Source organism: Schistocerca piceifrons, chromosome 9 (genome assembly GCF_021461385.2).
Source record: "Schistocerca piceifrons isolate TAMUIC-IGC-003096 chromosome 9, iqSchPice1.1, whole genome shotgun sequence".
Classification (NCBI taxonomy): Eukaryota; Metazoa; Arthropoda; class Insecta; order Orthoptera; family Acrididae; genus Schistocerca; species Schistocerca piceifrons.
Genome location: NC_060146.1, coordinates 56,557,548 through 56,577,513, shown reverse-complemented (window position 1 = coordinate 56,577,513; position 19,966 = coordinate 56,557,548). Strand labels below are relative to the sequence as shown.

The 19,966-nt window shown below is 44.6% G+C and overlaps 1 protein-coding gene and 1 non-coding gene across 2 annotated transcripts in view; one reads left to right on the top strand and one right to left on the bottom strand.

Annotated features, from left to right (window-relative positions):
* LOC124717051 (mitogen-activated protein kinase kinase kinase 10-like) overlaps nucleotides 1–19,966 on the bottom strand; it is a 721,769-nt gene that overhangs the window by 635,334 nt on the left and 66,469 nt on the right. The window lies entirely within an intron of this gene.
* Nucleotides 17,685–17,759, top strand: Trnas-cga. Its single transcript has one exon. It is a non-coding gene; the product is annotated as a tRNA-Ser (tRNA).

Here is a 19,966-nt window from a genome sequence, read left to right as displayed (position 1 = left end):
CTCTTGATTTACTCATAAGCCTCACCAAAAGCAATATTTAACATTCCTAAAAATTTGATACATTTTATTCGATTCTTATAACAAAATTTAGTACCGGTTCTCTAATCTATTTTTATACAAAAAAATAATAGTTGATGCTACCAAAACCCATATAACCTTTTTGACAGTGGACAACAGGGCAAATACCCCATATGCAAAACATTGCCCAAGTACCTTTCGGACATGTTTACGAAGACAGTGACAATAAAAAAGGAGTGCGAATCGAACTAATAAAACACACGAAATTGTAAATTTCTGGTTACTTTTTAAACACTCTTCGTGTTGGAAGAATTGTTAAGTTTCAATGCAGCCCTTCAAAGAAAACTTCTACCTTTTAGTAGAAACACAAAGTAAGAAGAAGCCTTAAATTCTACAGACTGATTACACTATATCTGGTTCGCCTTACGAATAGGGGAAGATACATTCATATGAATGGGCATTCGGTTTTTTGTTTACAGTAGAATCCTCACTTCCGTTCTTATGTTAATATTATTTACTCTATAATGTTTTGTTTCGAAGAAGCTATCGCCTTTTGTTTTCCTTACACTCTTAACGCATTTGTCTAAAAAAAAAAAAAACGCAGCGGGGACGTATCTGTACACGGAGTCGCCACAGGTTTAAAGCGCGCGCCACGGCAGAGACGGTACTACGTTGTGAAACAGCCTGTAGAAGCGCCCTGTGACGTAGCAGGGTAGGCAAAGTGGGGACTCGCTCGCTCGCTCTTCAGTTTACCGACACAGTATACTGTGTAGGTGCTTTCAGAATTGCGCCGCAGTGTCTCGTGTGGCAGTGGAAGGGAGCCGCCAGCAGCGCGCGCCCTTCCTGATAAGGCGGGCGTGTTCGCCGTTTCCTCCCGTCGCCGCTCTGACGTCACGGCTCGCACGGCAAGGACTCTGAGTCTTCCCCGGGGGCCGCGCCTATCTGCGCGACGCCACGTTCGCGTTCGCGTCAGCCTGCTTCGGCGCCGTCCGAGCCCGTCAGCCGTAGCCGCTCGCCTTCTATCCTAGTACAGATGTGTCAAACTCTTTCATTCCCGTGAACTATTTCATTCATTTCACTCTTTGCCGTGAAGCGTTCAAATGAAGTACGGAAGCCTGGCGAAGTTGCCCAGTTCGCCGCTCAGCCGCGGCTACGCTCACTTCGCCTCGATCGTACAAAAGCTTAGTAATACTTCATACTTTTACCAACAGATGGCCGAACTATGCAGTAACGTGCACGCAACGTTTTACGCTCTTACAGCGTCTGAGTAAGAGCATGGTCGAAGAGTACAAAGGAAAGATAAACAGAGAAGCCTGCCACATGTAAAGAAGGTACTACATTTAATCTTCTCGACATTTTCTCGTGAAGCGCCCAAAAAAGTCTATCTGCCAAATCAAACATTATTTGTTGTATTCATGGACCGAAAACTAGGGCTACCAAAGAAATGCAGTCGAATTTTATGTTTCTTTTAAAATTTAATCCAAAATAGAATGAGTATGTTTACCACTGTCAAAAAGTCTATACACGGTATTACAAAAAGGTACGGCCAAACTTCCAGGAAACATTCCTCACACACAAATAAAGAAAAGATGTTATGTGGACATGTGTCCGGGAAAAAATTTCCATGTTAGAGCTCATTTTAGTTTCGTCAGTATGTACTGTACTTCCTCGATTCACCACCAGTTGGCCCAATTGAAGGAAGGTAATGTTGACTTCGGTGCTTGTGTTGACATGCGACTCATTGCTCTACAGTACTAGCATCAAGCACATCAGTACGTAGCATCAACAGGTTAGTGTTCATCACGAACGTGGTTTTGCAGTCAGTGCAATGCTTACAAATGCGGAGTTGGCAGATGCCCATTTGACGTATGGATTAGCACGGAGCAAGTACGACACAACATGTGGTTCATGCACGATGGAGCTCCTGCACATTTCGGTCTAAGTGTTCGTACGCTTCTCAACAACAGATTCGGTGACCGATGGATTGGTAGAGACGGACCTATTCCATGGCCTCCACGCTCTCCTGACCTCAACCCTCTTGACTTTCATTTATTGGGGCATTTGAAAGCTCTTGTCTACGCAACCCCGGTACCAAATGTAGAGACTCTTCGTGCTCGTATTGTGGACGGCTGTGATACAATACGCCATTCTCCAGGGCTGCATCAGCGCATCAGGGATTCCATGTGACGGATGCATGTATCCTCGCAAACGGAGGACATTTTGAACATTTCCTGTAACAAAGTGTTTGAAGTTCTGCTGCTGTGTGTTTCCGTTCCATGATTAATGTGATTTGAAGAGAAGTAATAAAATGAGCTCTAACATGGAAAGTAAGCGTTTCCGGAGACATGTCCACATAACATATTTTCTTTGTTTGTGTGTGAGCAATGTTTCCTTAAAGTTTGGCCGTACCTTTTTTTAACACCCTGTATACGTACGTTAATTATTCAGAAGTTTTCCTGTAGATTTTATTTTTGTTGAGAATAATAGCCCTCCTTCAAAACGTAAACTGTCACCTGTAGTCATTGGTACGATTTCAGGTAAAATCCCTCTTTCAGTGTTATTAACAAACCTTTTGTTTTCATGTTGGCTGTGCGTGCTCAAACAGCCAGCCTCTTCGTTTGTATCTTTAATATTCATTTGTCTGCAAGCGCTGCCAACGGTAGGCTATCCGTAGACGCTAAGTTTAACTGCACAAATAGTCACGGGTAATGATGTCAGCACTGCAGGAAGCAACTGACGCTGCTTTCCCCTCGCCCCTCACCTCCCCAACCCTCGTAAACCTATCGTTCCCCACAAACACCGCGCGATTCGTCGACAGGCAGTAGAGGGAGGATTGAAGTGAAGGGAGGATGAGTGACGTAGCGCCGATGTGGGAGAGGGGAAGAGGGTGAGTGAACTAGAAAAAAGTGTGGAGTGTGCTATCTGTGAAGTGTTTGAAGCACCAGTTCATTGAAATTCAGTGGTTAGTTCACACTTCAGGAGTGAAGCGTTCATCTGAGCGACTCATTCACGAGCTCCCCATCACTCTATCGCAGGCCTGCTGCGTCGACCGTCGGAGAGTAAAGCAATTGCGAGAGCGTGCCGCACTTCGCTAGAAGCGCGAAATCCCGAGGCGCTGTTACTGCGCGCTTTGTTTGCGATAGCGGGCCGCCAGTAATCGCAACTCTGTGTGCAGCGCTCGCCATTTACAGGAAGGACAGCAATTAACCAAGCTTTACTTCACTGCCACATTACACCGAGGTCACAAAAGTCGTAAGGTGGCGATATGTGCGTATACTGGCGACGGTAGTAACACACGAGACATAAAAGACCAGTGCGTTGGCAGAGCTGTCATTTGTACTGAAGTGATTCATGGTTGGAGGTGTCTGACGTGATTATGCCAGCACAATGGGAATTAATAGACTCTGAACCCAGAGTGCTAGTTCGAGCTAGACGTATGGGTCATTCCATTTCGGAAAACGTTAGGGGATATTTCTACCAGGTGTACCGGTATGAAATGTGCGTTAAGGTACAAATGTGACGATCGGGAACATTTGTTGTGAACGAGCCTTAATTTTTTTTGTTTGGTTGGTATGACATGTGTCAAAGATATTTAGTATACATCAAGTCATGGAACAAACAACATCATATGTTTTCATCGTGTTAACAATGTCGAATTTTGTACCAGAAAGTGATGATTTGCGGGAAGCATTAATTTATTGTTTTCATTTGAAAACAAGTGCTGCAGAGTCGCATCGAATGCTTGTCGAGACATATGGTGATCATGCTCTATCAGAAGCAACATGCAAAAGATGGGCTCAACGGTTCAGAAATAATGATTTTGATGTAAGAAATGAAGAACGTGGAAGATCACCAAAAAAGTTCGAAGACGCCGAATTGCAAGCAATATTGGATGAAGATGATACTTTGAGTCAGAAGCAAATGCCAGCAATGCTAAATGTTGCACAACAAACAATTTCTGACCGTTTGAAAGCTATGGGAAAGACCTAAAAGTGTGGAAAATGGGTGCCACATGAATTGAATGAATGATGGAAAACCGAAAAACCATTTGTCAAATTTTGCTTCAAATACATGATAGAAAATCAGTTTTGCATCTAATTGTTACTGGCGATGAAAAATGGATTTAGTTTAAGAATCCTAAACGGGAAAAATCGTGGGTTAATCCGGGACAACCATCAACCTCGATCTCAAAACTAGATCGATTCGACAAGAAGACAATGCTCTGTGTTTGGTGGGATGAGAAAGGTGTGGTGTATCATGGGCTTCTAAAAACCGGTGAAACTGTGAATACTAATCGCTACAGACAACAAATGATCAATTTGAACTATGCATTGATCGAAAAAAGACCAGAATGGGCCAGAAGACATGGCAAAGTAATTTTTTTGCACGACAATGCACCTGCACACATAGCAAAACTGGTTCAGGATACAATCAAAACACTTGGCTGGGACCTGCTACCCCACCCGCCGTATTCACCAGACTTGGCCCCTTCCGACTACCATTTGTTTTCATCAATGGGACACGCATTGGCTGAGGAACACTTCGATTCCTTCGAAGAAGTCGTAAATTGGGTGTCTGATTGGTTTGATTCAAAAGAACATTTCTATTGGAGTGGTGTCCACAAATTGCCAGAAAGGTGGTCAAAATGTATAGAAAACAATGGTCAGTACTTTGAATAAAATGTTTTTACTTTTCAATTCAAAATTAGTGTTTCATTTTCACAAAAAACGCTCATTTCATACCGGTACACCTGGTAGACGCAAAGTGTGCCGAGAGTGTGCAGACAACTTAGTGGCCGACTGCATACATGTACATCTACATCCATACTCCGCAAGCCACCTGACGGTGTGTGGCGGAGGGTACCTTGAGTACCTCTATCGGTTCTCCCTACATTCCAGTCTCGTAATGTTCGTGGAAGAAGGATTGTCGGTATGCCTCTGTGTGGGCTCTAATCTCTCTGATTTTAACCTCATGGTCTCTTCGCGAGATATACGTAGAAGGGAGCAATATACTGCTCGACTCCTCGGTGAAGGTATGTTCTCGAAACATCAACAAAAGCCCGTACCGAGCTACTGAGCGTCTCTCCTGCAGAGTCTTCCACTGGAGTTTATCTATCATCTCCGTAACGCTTTCGCGATTACTAAATGATCCTGCACCGAAGCGCGCTGCTCTCCGTTGGATCTTCTCTGTCTCTTCTATCAACCCTATCTGGTACGGATCCCACACTGCTAAGCAGTATTCAAACAGTGGGCGAACAAGCGTACTGTAACCTACTTCCTTTGTTTTCGGATTGCATTTCCTTGGGATTCTTGCAATGAATCTCAGTCTGGCATCTGCTTTATATGATCATTCCATTTTAAATCACTCCTAATGCGTACTCCCAGATAATTTATGGAATTAACTGCTTCCACTTGCTGACGTGGTATATTGTAGCTAAATGATAAGGGACCTTTCTTTCTATGTATTCGCTATTCGCAGCACATTACACTTGTCTACATTGAGATTCAATTGCCATTCCCTGCACCATGCGTCAATTCGCTGCAGATCCTCCTGCATTTCAGTACAATTTTCCATTGTTACAACCTCTCGATATACCACAGCATCATCCGCAAAAAGCCTCAGTGAACTTCCGATGTCATCCACACGGTCATCTATGTATATTGTGAATAGCAACGGTCCTACGACACTCCCCTGCGGCACACCTGAAATCACTCTTACTTCGGACACTTAACGACCGAGAGCAGCGGAGTTTGCGTAGAGTTGTCAGCATCAACAGACAACCAACACTGCACGAAATAACTGCAGCAATCAATGTGGGACGTACGACGAATGCGACCGTTAGAACAGTGCGGCGAAATCTGGCGTTAATGGACTATGGCAACAGACGACCGACGGGAGTCCGTTTGCTAACAGGACGACATCGCCTACATCTCCTCTCCTGGTCTCTGACCGTATCGGTTGGACCCTAGACCACTGGAAAAACGTGGCACTGTCAGATCAGTCCAGATTTCAGTTGGCAAGAGCTGACGGTAGGGTTCGAGTGTGGCGCAGGCCCCACGAAGCTACGGATCCAGGTTGTCAACAAAGTACTGAGCAAGCTGGTGGTAGCTCCTCCCACAGGTACGTTAGGAGGTTTTTCTTCGCCCAATTCGATGCCAGCAGGTGGCGTGACGCTCTCGACCCGTCAATAAGTCTGTCAGGTCCCTCGAGAGATTTAGGTGCTTCATTCCCAGTCTCTGTTTTACGTCTAGGAGAAAACCGTGGGTGCATCTCGCTATTTGGGCATCATCTTAGAGAACGACAGATTTAACGAATTTTCAACAGAGAGGCCCAGCGCAGCCGAGTCCAGCGTGCGAGCCGACACACGCGTGGGGCTGTGGCCGCGGCTGCGCCTGGCTGTTCATATTCCGCTCACGGGCGCCTCTGGCAGGAAGTCACGATTTACCCAGCCGGCAACCAGACACTCCGCACCACTGCACACATACTTTACTTCTCTTCCCTTTTCTGAACGACTAGCGTTAAAAAAGTAAAAACAAAACGAAAAACACGAATTTTACACAGAGTACGCGAAGGAACTTGCCCCCCTTCTTGCAGCGGTGTACCGTAGGTCTCTAGAAGAGCGTAGTGTTCCAAAGGATTGGAAAAGGGCACAGGTCATCCCCATTTTCAAGAAGGGACGTCGAACAAATCTCTAACGGCTATCAGTTGTATAATTCTGGAACACGTATTATGTTCGAATATAATGACTTTTATGGAGACTACAAATCTACTCTGTAGGTATCAGAATGGGTTTCGAAAAAGACGATCGTGTGAAACCCAGCTCGGGCTATTCGTCCACGAGACTCAGAGGGCCATAGACACGGGTTCCCAGGTAGATGCTGTGTTTCTTGACTTCCGCAAGACGTTCGATACAGTTCCCTACAGTCGTTTAATGAACAAAGTAAGAGCATATGGACTATCAGATCAACTGTGTGATTGGATTGAAGAGTTCCTAGATAAAAGAACGCAGCATGTCATTCTCAAGGGAGAGAAGTCTTCCGAAGTAATAGTGATTTCAGGTGTGCCGCTGGGGAGTGTCATAGGACCGTTGCTATTCACAATATACATAAATGACCGTGTGGATGACATCGGAAGTTCACTGAGGCTTTTTGTGGATGATGCTGTGGTGTATCGAGAGGTTGTAACAATGGAAAATTGTACTTAAAATGCAGGAGGATCTGCAGCGAATTGACGCATGGTGCAGGGAATGGCAATTGAATCTCAATGTAGACAAGTGTAATGTGCTGTGAATACATAGAGAGAAAGATCCTTTATCATTTAGCTACAACATAGCAGGTCAGCAACTGGAAGCAGTTAATTCCATAAATTATCTCGGAGTAGGCATTAGAAGTGATTTAAAATGGAATGATCATGTAAAGTTGATCGTCGGTAAAGCAGATGCCAGACTGAGATTCAGTGGAAGAATTTTAAGGAAATGCAATCCGAAAACAAAGGAAGTAGGTTACAGTACTCTTGTTCGCCCACTGCTCAGCAGTGTGGGCTCCGTACCAGATAGGGTTGATAGAAGAGATAGAGAAGATCCAACGGAGAGCAGTGCGCTTCGTTACAGGTTCATTTAGTAATCGCGAAAGGGTTACGGAGATGATAGATAAGCTCCAATGGAAGAGAGACGCTCAGTAGCTCGGTACGGGCTTTTGTTGAAGTTTCGAGAACATGCCTTCACCGAGGGGTCAAGCAGTATATTGCTCCCTCCTACGTATATCTCGCGAAGAGACCATGAGGATAAAATCAGAGAGATTAGAGCCCACTCAGAGGCATACCGACAATCCTCCTTTCCGCGAACAATACGAGACTGGAATAGATGGGAGAACCGATAGAGGTACTCAGGGTACCCTCCGCCACACACCGTCAGGTGGTTTGCGGAGTATGGATGTAGATGCATATGTTTTTTAAATTTTATCTGTTCCTCTACATCAATTTTATCCCCTTCACAACAGTCCACATTAGATGCTACACACTTATGCCAGCGGTTTTTCCAATCCCCCCTTCAGGAGCTCGACCTTCAGCTCTCCGGCAATACGTTTTTAATCCTATTTATGCTTGCAAAATTGCTCCCCTTTGCGGTTTCCTTTTTTTTTCTTTTTTTCTTGGGAACAGAAAAAGTCACACGGCTAGCGAATATGGAGGTTGGAGCGTCTCTACAGTATTCCTTTTGCCCAAAAATTCGCGGATAATTGTTTTCCCGGGTTGTATTCCTAACTTGTAAGCAGTACTTCTCATTGACCATTAGGCCTTGTGGCAAGAGCTCATGATGAACTACGCCTTTAAAATTCGAAGAACGCACTGAGCGCAACCTTCACATTTGAGCGGACTTGTCGAGCTGTTCTCTACCTCGGCGATACACAATGAGCCTTAGTTTCGACATCACATCTGTAAACCCACTTTCATCACCTATCACATGACACGTTTCAGCAAAATTGTCGATTTCATCTAGCGAATCCTGAGCAACCTGCGTTAGCCGCTGCTCTTGTTCAAAATGCAACAATTCTGGAACAAATTATGTTGTGACACGTTTCATGGAGTTTTGCTATTTGGGGAGCAAAATAACTGATGGTGGTCGAAGTAGAGAGGATATCAAATGTAGACTGGCAATGGCAAGGAAAGCGTTTCTGAAGAAGAGAAATTTGTTAACATCGAGTATATACTTAAGCGTCAGGAAGTCGTTTCTGAAAGTATTTGTATGGAGTGTAGCCATGTATGGAAGTGAAACATGAATAGTTTGGACAAGAAGAGAATAGAAGCTTTTGAAATGTGGTGCTACAGAAGAATGCTGAAGATTAGATGGGTAGATCACATAACTAATGAGAAGGTATTGAATAGGATAGGGGAGAAGAGGAGTTTGTGGCACAACTTGACTAGAAAAAGGGATCGGTTGGTAGGACATGTTCTGAGGCATCAAGGGGTCACCAGTTTAGTATTGGAGGGCGGCGTGGAGGGTAAAAATTGTAGAGGGAGACCAAGAGATGAATACACTAAGCAGATTCAGAAGGATGTAAGTTGCAGGAGGTACTGGGAGATGAAGAAGCTTGCACAGGATAGAGTAGCATGGAGAGCTGCATCAAACCAGTCTCAGGACTGAAGACCACAACAAGAACAACAACAACGATTCATATCCAAAAATTCTGGAAATATTTCTTCGCGTGAGCCACATGATACACCAACACCGTCGCCGACTTCTGTGATTGTGATTCTGCTATGGTTCGTAATGATTACTTTCAATTTTTCCACGATTTCTCCGGCCACTGAGTACTGGGACGTCATATTCGGCGCCATCGCGGTTTTCCTCGGAACGCCTATACCACTCTTACTTGCACCAATATTTAACATTTATAAAACTTTGCTACGCTTTGTTCCGTTCTTATAGCAAAATGTAACAAATTCCACGATGAATTTTTTCACAAAACAAATAATAGCCGATACTACTGAAATAAATGTAACCTTTTTGACAGCTGACAACACAATAAATATCCCATTCGACTAACAATTTAGTTCTCAGACATGCAAATCAGTACAACAACGATAAAACAACGCGAATCGGTCTAACAGAGCACGCTAAATTACAGAATTCGCGTTACTTTTTCAACATACGTCGTACGTAGAGTCACGCGGACTTTTAATGCGAACGCCTTAGCGAAATTGACTGTCTCCCAGTGCGCAATAAAGAGAACGACAATTAAAACTTCGTGACAACCTCTCCTATTCTCCGATGGCACAAGGACATATAAGAAGAACAACAACAACGACGATGACGACAATAATAATGTTTTTGTGGTATTCAGTCCAAAGACTTGTTTGATGCAACTCTCCATGCTACTCTATCCTGTGCAAGCTTCTACATCTCCCAATACCTACTGCAACCTACATCCTTCTATATCTGTTTAGTGTATTCATTCTTGGTCTCCCTCTATGATTTTTACCCTCCACGCTGCCCTCCAGTACTAAAATGGTGATCCCTTGATGCCTCAGAACATGTCCTACCAACCGATCCCTTCTTCTAGTCAAGTTGTGCCACAAACTCCTCCCCAGTTCGATTCAGTACCTCACCACTAGGTGATCTACCCATCTAATCTTCAGCATTCTTCTGTAGCACCACATTTCGAAAGCTTCTATTCTTTTCTTGTCTAAACTGTGTATCGTCCATGTTTCACTTCCATGCATGGCTACACACCGTACAAATATTTTCAGAAAAGAATTCCTAATGCTTAAATCTATACTCAATGTTAAAGAATTTCCCTTCTTCGGAAATGCTTTTCTCGCCATTGCCAGTCTACATTTGATATCCTCTCTACTGCGAGCATCATTAGTTATTTTACTGCCCAAATAGCAAAACACATCTACTACTTTAAGTTTCTTGTTTCCTAATCTAATTCCCTCAGCATCATCTGATTTAATTCGACCACATCCAATGCACAGCTTGAATAACATCGTGGATGGGCTACAACCCTGTCTCACCCCCCTCTCAGCCACTGCTTCTTTTTCGTGCCTTCGACTCTTATAACCGCCATCTGGTTTTTGTACAAATTGTTAATAGCCTTTCGCTCCCTGTATTTTACCCCTGCCACCTTTAGAATTTGAAAGAAGTATTCCAGTCAGAATAGTGTCAAAAGCTTTCTCTACGTTTAGAAATGCTATAGACGTAGGTTTTGCCTTTCCTTAACCTATCTTCTAAGGTAAGTCGTAGGGTCAGTATTGCCTCGCGTGTTCCGACATTTCTCCGGAATCAAAACTACTCTTCTCCGATGTCGGTTTCTGCCAGTTTTTTCATTCTTCTGTAAAGAATTCGTCTTGGTATTTTGCAACAGTGACTTTTCAAACTGATAGTTCGGTAATTTTCACAGTTGTGAACATCTGCTTTCTTTGGGATTGGAATTAAGATATGTTTCTTGAAGTCTGACGGTGTTTAGCCTGTTGCTGGAGTTTTGTCATGGCTGGCTCTCTCAAGGCTATTAGCAGTTCTAACGGAATGTTGTCTGCTCCCGGTGCCTTGTTTCGACTTGGGTCTTTCAGTGCTCTGTTAAATTCTTGACGTAGTATCTTATCATGGATCTGAATGCCTAACGATGAACTATAAGATGGACAAACTAGAGGTACTGGAAAGAAGGATTATTAGAAAAATAATGGGTGCAATGAAAACTGCAGATGGTTGGAAAATAAGAAGTAATGAGGAGACCTACAAAAATATAGAGAAAATATCTGAAGTAATGGCCAAACGAAGATTAACCTTTTTTGGACATCTCTACCGAATGGATAGAAATAGATTAACAAAACAAATACTCCTGTATTTCTGGAAGAAGAAATCGACAATAGCGTGGATTACAGAAGTAAGAAAAGATCTTGAAAGAAACAACATCAAAGAATCAGAAGTAGCAGAAAGAAACCGTTTTAAAAACAAATTACTAAATTTGGAAGGCTTTCAAAGCAGAAGAAATAAAAAATCGGGAACAAAATGGACAGAAGAAAGGAAGAGACTTCATGGGGAGAAAATGAGAGAATACTGGAAAAATAGGAAACAACAACACAGGAAGAAGAGGAACTGAAGTTATCAACGTGATCCTAGTTGGACAATACAATTGTAAAAAATAATATAATAATAATTAGTTAAATAACTTCATGTGTATGTACGACCTGGTGGAAGCTTTTCAATTGGACGCCACTTCGTCGACTGCGTGTCCCTAACACGCTCCAGTTATCCAACCAGGGAGAGGGGCTCTGCTCTTTAACGTGGAATCCGGACGACGTGTCGTTTCTGGCAAATCTCCTTAACGTTGGGACGCAAACCCTTTGTTAAAAAACAGACTGGATAATCCGTGCCTGGCTAGGATTCGATCCCGAGATTTTTGGTTCTACGCACACGCTTTACCGCTCGCCCCCACAACCTTCATACTCTCTGGTCGATCTTCACTGCTTTCTGGAGTTCCGACGGCTCTTTACTTCTCTGCTTTCCCGCCAGATCCCGCCTACTCTGTTACTGACCACCTCGTAGCTTCCATCACTACCACGAGATGTCATTCCAAATGCCATTTAAATACGGAACAGATCTACTAGCATATAACACTTTCATTATACACTGGCGTGCAAAACGTAAGGACGAAAGTAACTTTCGTATTGATGTGTCACTGCGAAATAGCATGGACAGAGGAAACTTGGACCGTACGTAAAAGTAACTGCAACAACATACCAGAGAAAGTAACTGAAAGAAATACGCAATGCGATGAGTAAAAGACAATAATTAGACTGAACTCACCGCTATTTATGATGGCCCCCTGGACATTACGAAAGGTTCGACACGGATCTAAATAAGTGTGCGATCACCATGGACGGCAGCGCAGACACTATAAAGTCCTCCCCTGCTGGCCGTAAAGCCGTCGGCACACGGGCCGTGCTGTCGAACGTCAACGTTGAGCGTGCCGAGTTCAACGTGCTGCTGAACGCTCAGGAAAGATGCGACTTGTGCATACGGTACGTGGGCCCCAACGTGGTACACGCGATCGAGACGCACTCCAGCGGCAGTTGTGGGATGTTTCTATTCCTATTTCACATTGTTTACTCAATGGGTGCGCGTAAAATTCCCACGTTAGCTCTATTAAAACGCACATTTCCTCCATTGTCCATATGCTACTCACGTTCTATATGTAACATAAACAAAAACTTCAATATCCATGTACATGTTTTAAGACAAAAAGGAAAGTGCGATGTCCAATCAATAAGGACACAGGCTTATAAAAGTTCCATTACAAACAATGTGACACACAAATTTGCAATAGTTCTCCACATAAGATAAAGGTTATTTTATCTTTCCCAGATTTTGGTAAAACCCTTAGGTCATTCTTACTTGGTCTCTGTTCCTACAGAGAAGCAGAATCTTTAAAAGGCGTGAATTACGAAAATCAAAAGAAAAATGAACAAAATATCTTTATACAAGTAGTGCAAGCTGTCCTGTACATTAAACCAATCGAAAAAACTCACTCCTCAAAAGAAGGTGAACTTATATTTACTTATATTAACATCAGATATGTAGTATATACTCATATTATAATGAAGCATCAAAACCTGTAAATACGCAAATGTTAGGAAAAAAAAATTTAAGCTTCGCGAGACACGAACCAACATTCTACCACAAATCTTGTCGTGGATCGTTGACGCTACTCACTACGCTTTTTTTGGGGGGGGGGGGGGGGCGGGGGAGACAGGAATCAACAGTAGTTATTTGCATGTTCAAAATGGTTCAAATGGCTCTGAGCACTATGGGACTCAACTGCTGTGGTCACAAGTCCCCTAGAACTTACAACTACTTAAACCGAACTAACCTAAGGACATCACACACATCCATGCCCGAGGCAGGATTCGAACCTGCGACGTAGCGGTCGTGCGGTTCCAGACTGTAGCGCCTTTAACCGCTCGGCCACTCCGGCCGGCTTATTTTCATGTGTTTTTGTAATATTCACTAATATCATGAAATTATGGGAACACATCGGCGAAAGAGAAAAGAAATATAATTTCTAGTTAAAGAAAAAGAAAGGAAAAAGGAAAAGCAAAAAGAAATAGAATCCGCGTAATCTGCGATGCGCTCTCCCATCCGCGGAGGTCAGAAGTAGAATAGATCGTAGGCGGTTGAAAACTCAGACACCGCCGGGGGAGGAGGGGAGGGTGCCCTCTGAGCCAGGCACCCCCCAACTCAGTGGAGGTCTAACAAAGACCGCTCGAAGATAGTTAGCAAATAATGTTCGGTAACGTGGCGCGTTTTCGAGAGCTGCATGGGCTGTTCGTAAATAGGTCCAGAAGTCGAGGCGGCATTTAGGTCCCTCGTGAAAGAGATAAGCGACCGCCCACCCTTTGACCCACGTAATAGCATATTTGGCGTCGGGAAAATGCCTGTCCTCCGGGTATAGAAACATTCGAGGTCCGATTGTGTCTGGCAATGATTTGCTGCACGAAGCGCCATACATCTTGCAATGAGGTGCATGTCAGACGGTGTTCATCAGTGTCCAGTTGCTGGCAAAGGAGACAAAGAGGGGATTGTGACATGTCAATGTTGTGCAGTCTCTGCTTCGTGGCAAATTTCCTGTTGACTATGTGACACCACAGTGCCCGGACGTTCGTAGGGAGGAAGGGCTGGTGGACGGTAGTCCACACTATGGGCCACTGGATGGAGGGACGTTTGGTCTCCATCACATTCCGGGGAACACAGCGCAGCAGTAAGCTGTAAAAATCCTTAGTTCTGGGTGGGCGCGTATCTGGGAGACTGGTATGTATGTAACTGTAGTCGACGAAAAAGGTCAAAAGATGGGACAAATGGGGCAAGATATGGCCGACAGACACCGGCGGTGAGGGGGGAAGCAGGCAGGAGGACCTCAAGCAAGCTGCGTGTTAGAGGTGTACCCTGGCCCATCCACTGCTTTCTCATGGTACTCATGTACAAGGCTGCAGCTTGCATACGGACATTGATGAGCCCGACACCACCATACCGTGAGGGCAGGGTAAGTGTCTCATAACGGACTTTAAACATTGAACCAGCCGTGAGATAATAGCAAAAAGCCGCCTGAAGGTTGCGCCCAATTGCAGTTGGCAGAGGGAGAACTTGCGCGATGTGAACCAATTTTGATGCCACATAAAGATTAAGAAACTCAACCCGTTGAAGTGTGTCCTGGCGGCGCAAGAGGTTCTGGCGGACGTCGTTGCGGATGACGTGTAACAGGCGACGGAAATTCGTTGCCGCCGTGCGTGTGACCGTGGCGGTAAAGGTAATGCCCAGGTACCGGAAAGTCCGCACAAGCGAATGGGGTGCCACTTCACCCTCCTGGAGGCCTCGTCCAATGAGCATTGCAGAAGATTGGGCGACATTCATGGCACTGCCAGCGGCAGCCCCATAACGGGTAATCAATTCGAGGACTTCTCGAATCTCAGAGCCGGAGCGATTGAGGAGGAGGAGGTCTTCAGCATATGCCCGACAGCGAAAAGTGTGTTGGCGTAGGGTGAGGCCAGAGAGCTTGGTCGTCAAGCCCCCAATAATGGGCTCAAGGGCAATGGCATACAGGAGGGTACAGAGGGGGCACCCCTGCCGTATCGAACGGCAGATAGGTACCGGCCCTGCTAAACGTCCATTGACTTAGACACGTGAACTGGCACTGTCGTAAAGACGCCGGATGACGTCGAGAATCGGAGGGGGGATGCCCATCCGGGCTGCCACCGAAAACAGGAAACGATGACGCATTTTATCGAAGGCGCTGTCGAAGTCTATAGCGACGACCGCTGCACGGAGTCTGCAGGCCGCCGCCATCGCAATTAAGCCGCGGCATTCCCCTGTGTCAGTCTGTATGTTAACCTGTCCTCCAGGCGTCGTTTGTTCTGGCGAGAGGATATGAGGGAGTATTGTTCGGATCCGCATTGCCAGTAAGCGCGCGAAAATCTTGTAATCGGCATTGAGTAGGGTGAGCGGTCTGTAACTCGTGACCATCGAACCACGGGCTGGTTTGTGGACTGGTATGATGATGCCCTCAGCAAAGGCGGGTGGGATTGCGTGGTCAGATGTAATCAGTTCTTGATACATAGTCGTCCACCGTGGTGCCACGAGGTCCCGAAAGGTACGGTAAAACTCAATCGGTAAGCCGTCAATGCCGGGCGATCTGTTGACAGCACCCTTGGCGATTGCGTTGTTGACTTCGTCTCGCGTGACCGCCACTGTCAAAGCATCCGCCTCCGTGTGGGGGAGGGTGCCCGTGACGTAATGCAAAATGGAGTCGTCTGCTGCAGTTTCAGCGTCTTCTTTACTATAAGTACGACGGTAGTGCTCGACGAATGCGTGAACGATGTCATTCTGAGTGGTCACCTGCGTGCCATGAGGCGTGGTCAGAGTGCTGATGATCTGCCGACGACGCCGTCGTTTGTCGGACACTATATGATGCATGGATGGAATTTCTAAAGCCGCGTTATCGTGGCGTCGCATCCGTATCACGACCCCTTGCAGTTTCCCGCGTGCCGGCGCAATTATCTTCGCCTTAGTTCTTTGCCGTTTCAACTGGTTGTCCGGGGTTGGCGGTTGAGCGTCTAGATCGCGGAGAATCGTATAATAGAAGTCAACAGTGGTGCAATGCCAGTCGGCCATGTCCTTCCCGTATCTCATCAGTGTCCTCCGGATCGCCGGCTTGGCGCAGTCCAATCATCATGTCAATGTCGAGTGGTAGCGGGGAATGCGCCTTTCGCAGGCTGTCCACGTTTCTGTGACTTGTTGGCGACACGCCAGGTCATGCAAGTGTGAGGTATTGAGTTTCCATGGCGCACGGCTGCGCCAGACGGATTGCGGCGGAAGGAGGACCGTACAGATGTAGGCGCAATGGTCGGGAAAGGCCAGCGGCCAGCGTTCGGCGCCCAGTATCGCAGATCTAAGAGTTTGTGAGACATATATCCTGTCTAGTCGGCTTGCGGAATGACTGGTAAGAAAGGTATGGCCAGAGCGGTCGCCGTGTTGAACTTCCCAGGTATCGTGAAGCAGGAGGTCTCGCACCACTATACGTAGTTCCTGGAATGTAGCATAGTGGGGAATCTGATCTTTAGGATGCAGAACGCAGTTAAAATCACCTCCTAGTAAGCATTGGTTATAACGCCCTAAAAACAGGGGAGCGATTTCCTCGGAGTAAAACTGGGCTCTTTTATGCCGTCGGTCGGTGCCTGAGGGAGCGTAGACGTTAATGATGCGTGTCCCCATGGCAGTGAGTGCCATGCGCTAAAGTGACAACAATTCATCCGGGGACAATTCTGACATGTTGGCACATGCTAAATGCTTTAATCGTAGCTATGTTACTACTTGAAATTTAGTTATAACAAATTGTACCAACAACAATGGATTTTTTGTGGATCCTCAGTGTGCCGCTACCTTTAAATGACGTACTCACATTATACGCAATTACAATAATTCTACTGCCACGAATATGTTTCTCGTTATTTTATTGCAACAAATCACACAGTTAATCAAGCGGTTTTCGAGTGATTCTCAATTTGCTGGGGCTCAGAAACAGCATATATACGTTTGTCGTATAGGCTTGAACTGAATGCCAATATGGCGCCTCACAGCTCTGTGCTGAAGGGAGATGGCGTGCGTGTGACGTAGTTGGTCAACGCTCAGACGCACGCTGAGAATATCTGACATGATAGATATTGCTCTGCACGTTCGTAAAGACTCCCGAACGTGCTGTTCCACGCTATGACGTCAGAAATTCGGCACGCTCAACGTTCGGATGCACGGTCCGTGTGCCGACGGCTTAAGGTTGGCAAGGAGTTCTTGTGGTAAGACGTTGCATTCGTCCATCAGCACGGTTGACGGCTGCACGTAGACCTGCTGAAGTACGTCTTCACAACGCGTCTCACAACAGCTCTTCGGGATTTAACTTCTTACTGCATTACATTTTTTTTATTGTTGTGAAAAAATTTCACGTGTTAATTTCAGTGTCCTGATGTCTGGAAAAATACTTAAATTATATCTCTAATGTGTGGTTTGTTAGTTTTGATTTAAGGGTTTGTGCCATATATGGGACAGCATGCAGCTACGGTTAACATTCTGTAGGAGACGAGGTACTGGCAGAAGTAAAGCTGTGAGTACCGGCCGTGAGTCGTGCTTCGGTAGCTCAGTTGGTAGAGCACTTGCCCGCGAAAGGCAAAGGTCCCGAGTTCGAGTCTCGGTCGGGCACACAGTTTTAATCTGCCAGGAAGTTTCATTCTGTGATACTAGTTTCAGGCTGGATGAGAAAATATTTCGAAAATATACAAAATATAAACACACATTAGCAGGACTAAGTTTATTTTTTTAAATAATTACAATTTTTGTTCATGAATTTACATGTTTATCAGAAACCAAACAAAATTATTTATCATTTAGTCTATTCATTATGAAATTTCATGAAACAGTTTCCTTATTCAAACATAATGATGCACTGCACTTCAGACATGCTATGTACGATTTCGCTGCTATCTGGGTATTTGCTTCGACCACGGTTTTCGAGCCACACCGGCATATGATCTACGCCATCCTGTCGCACCTGACGCTGTGGAAGATCTGCCACAGGACCTTTCTTCTTCTTACTGTCCAGCTGTTTTTGGACTTCGCTGCTTGACCTACTTCGTTTCTTGGATAATGTTTTGCCCCTTTTACAGAGGGCATCTGCAACTGCTACCTTGAAATCCACTAGTGGCATGTAGTATGTATTTCTCCTTCTCCATAGTAGCCAGCTATTAACACAAGCTAGATCAATTAGATGATAGAATATCTTCAGATTCAATTTTTTTTATTTGATTTCATTTCTGTAAAAACCAAGCATAGAATCTAACAGATCGACACCACCCATGTAGTCATTGTTGATCATCACAGAGTGTGGACAAGGTATCATTTTGTATTAGTTTTCCTTTCTGAAAAGCCTCTTATTTTCGCCTTCTGGCTTGCATCCAACATATGTGGACAAAGTGTTGACTACTCCGTTGTCAAACCAGGATACTAATGACAATTCTACGCCATCTACTGTTCCTACTTTCTCCTTCATGCTACCTCGGCCATTCTTCTTCATTTCTGCCTCTTTAGGAAAAATGCAACCTAGTACACGATTGGCACGGACTGTCCCCAGTTACTGTATTCCTTCCTTATGCAAATACACTTCCACAGGTATACTAGTGAACCAATTAAAAAAAAAAAAAAAAAAAAAACAACTTGTGGTTCACATGTCGTGGGATTGCTAGCGTAAGACGCACAACAGCATTGCTGCTAACTCCTAGTTAGACAGCACCAGGTATTATAACATTATTCTGAGCTCCAGCAAAAATTTCGTACTCACAGCTGAATCCTGACATCCCACCAAGAACAAAAGCTTTGAACCCCCATTTATGTGGTTCACTAGGATTGTATTGTTTTAGTGAAGATCTGCACTTTGTTGGAATAATCTGTTCATTCACATCTAAAAATTCATCTTTTGACACTCGCAACAGTCTTTCACGCGAATGGTCTAGCAGTGGGCGAATTTTGAAAAGTTTGTCATGGTTGGGGTCGCTAGCGCGGACTAGATTACTGTTACATAGAAATGTATGAAGCGTTTTATTTCTTCCCATCGGTTACAGCTCATTATGTCACTTACAGCAGGGTGGCCCAAATGTTGAGACCAATAATGCCTTGTTGCTGGGAGTTGAATAATTGACATGAACATGGTCGTACCAATAAATTGTTCCATTTCTTCTACATTAACATTTACACTTTTATTAGGTTGGCATTGCACAGAATACAAATGACTCTGAGCGCTATGGGACTAAACATCTCAGGTCATCAGTTCCCTAGACTTAGAACTACTTAAACCTAACTAACCTAAGGACATCACCCACATCCATGCACAGCGGCCGGCTACAGAATACAAATTAGTTTGTTTGGTTATGTAGTGCTCTATGTCTTCAGTAAAGAAATACTGAAAATATTCCACAGGAGTTTCAAGATCCAATATTTCCTCAGGAAGATTAGTGTTACTGGTGAATTTCATCTCTTCATCTTTTCTAATCAAGTATCCTACTTTCCAGTGTATTGTAGGTTTCCCCACCTTAGTAGGACGTTTTGAAATTCGTCGCTTTGAACCCTGTCTTCAACACGATTATCATCCAGATTACAATCAGCAGTAAGCCTCATCTGAATGTCATCTTCTGACACTGATTCCGTTTCTGGTACCGCAGTTCTTTTCTTTGTTATATTATAGCTCTTAGGTCTGATTTCATCATCACTATCTGACTCTGAACGAAGCACATCATCTTCATTTTGAAAGTATCGTTCTGCAGAAAATGTTTTGTTAGGTGACATATCCGATTCTTCACTAACATTTACATCCTCAATAACTCTTATTGTGGCAGAAGAGCTGTAAAACTTTGTTAC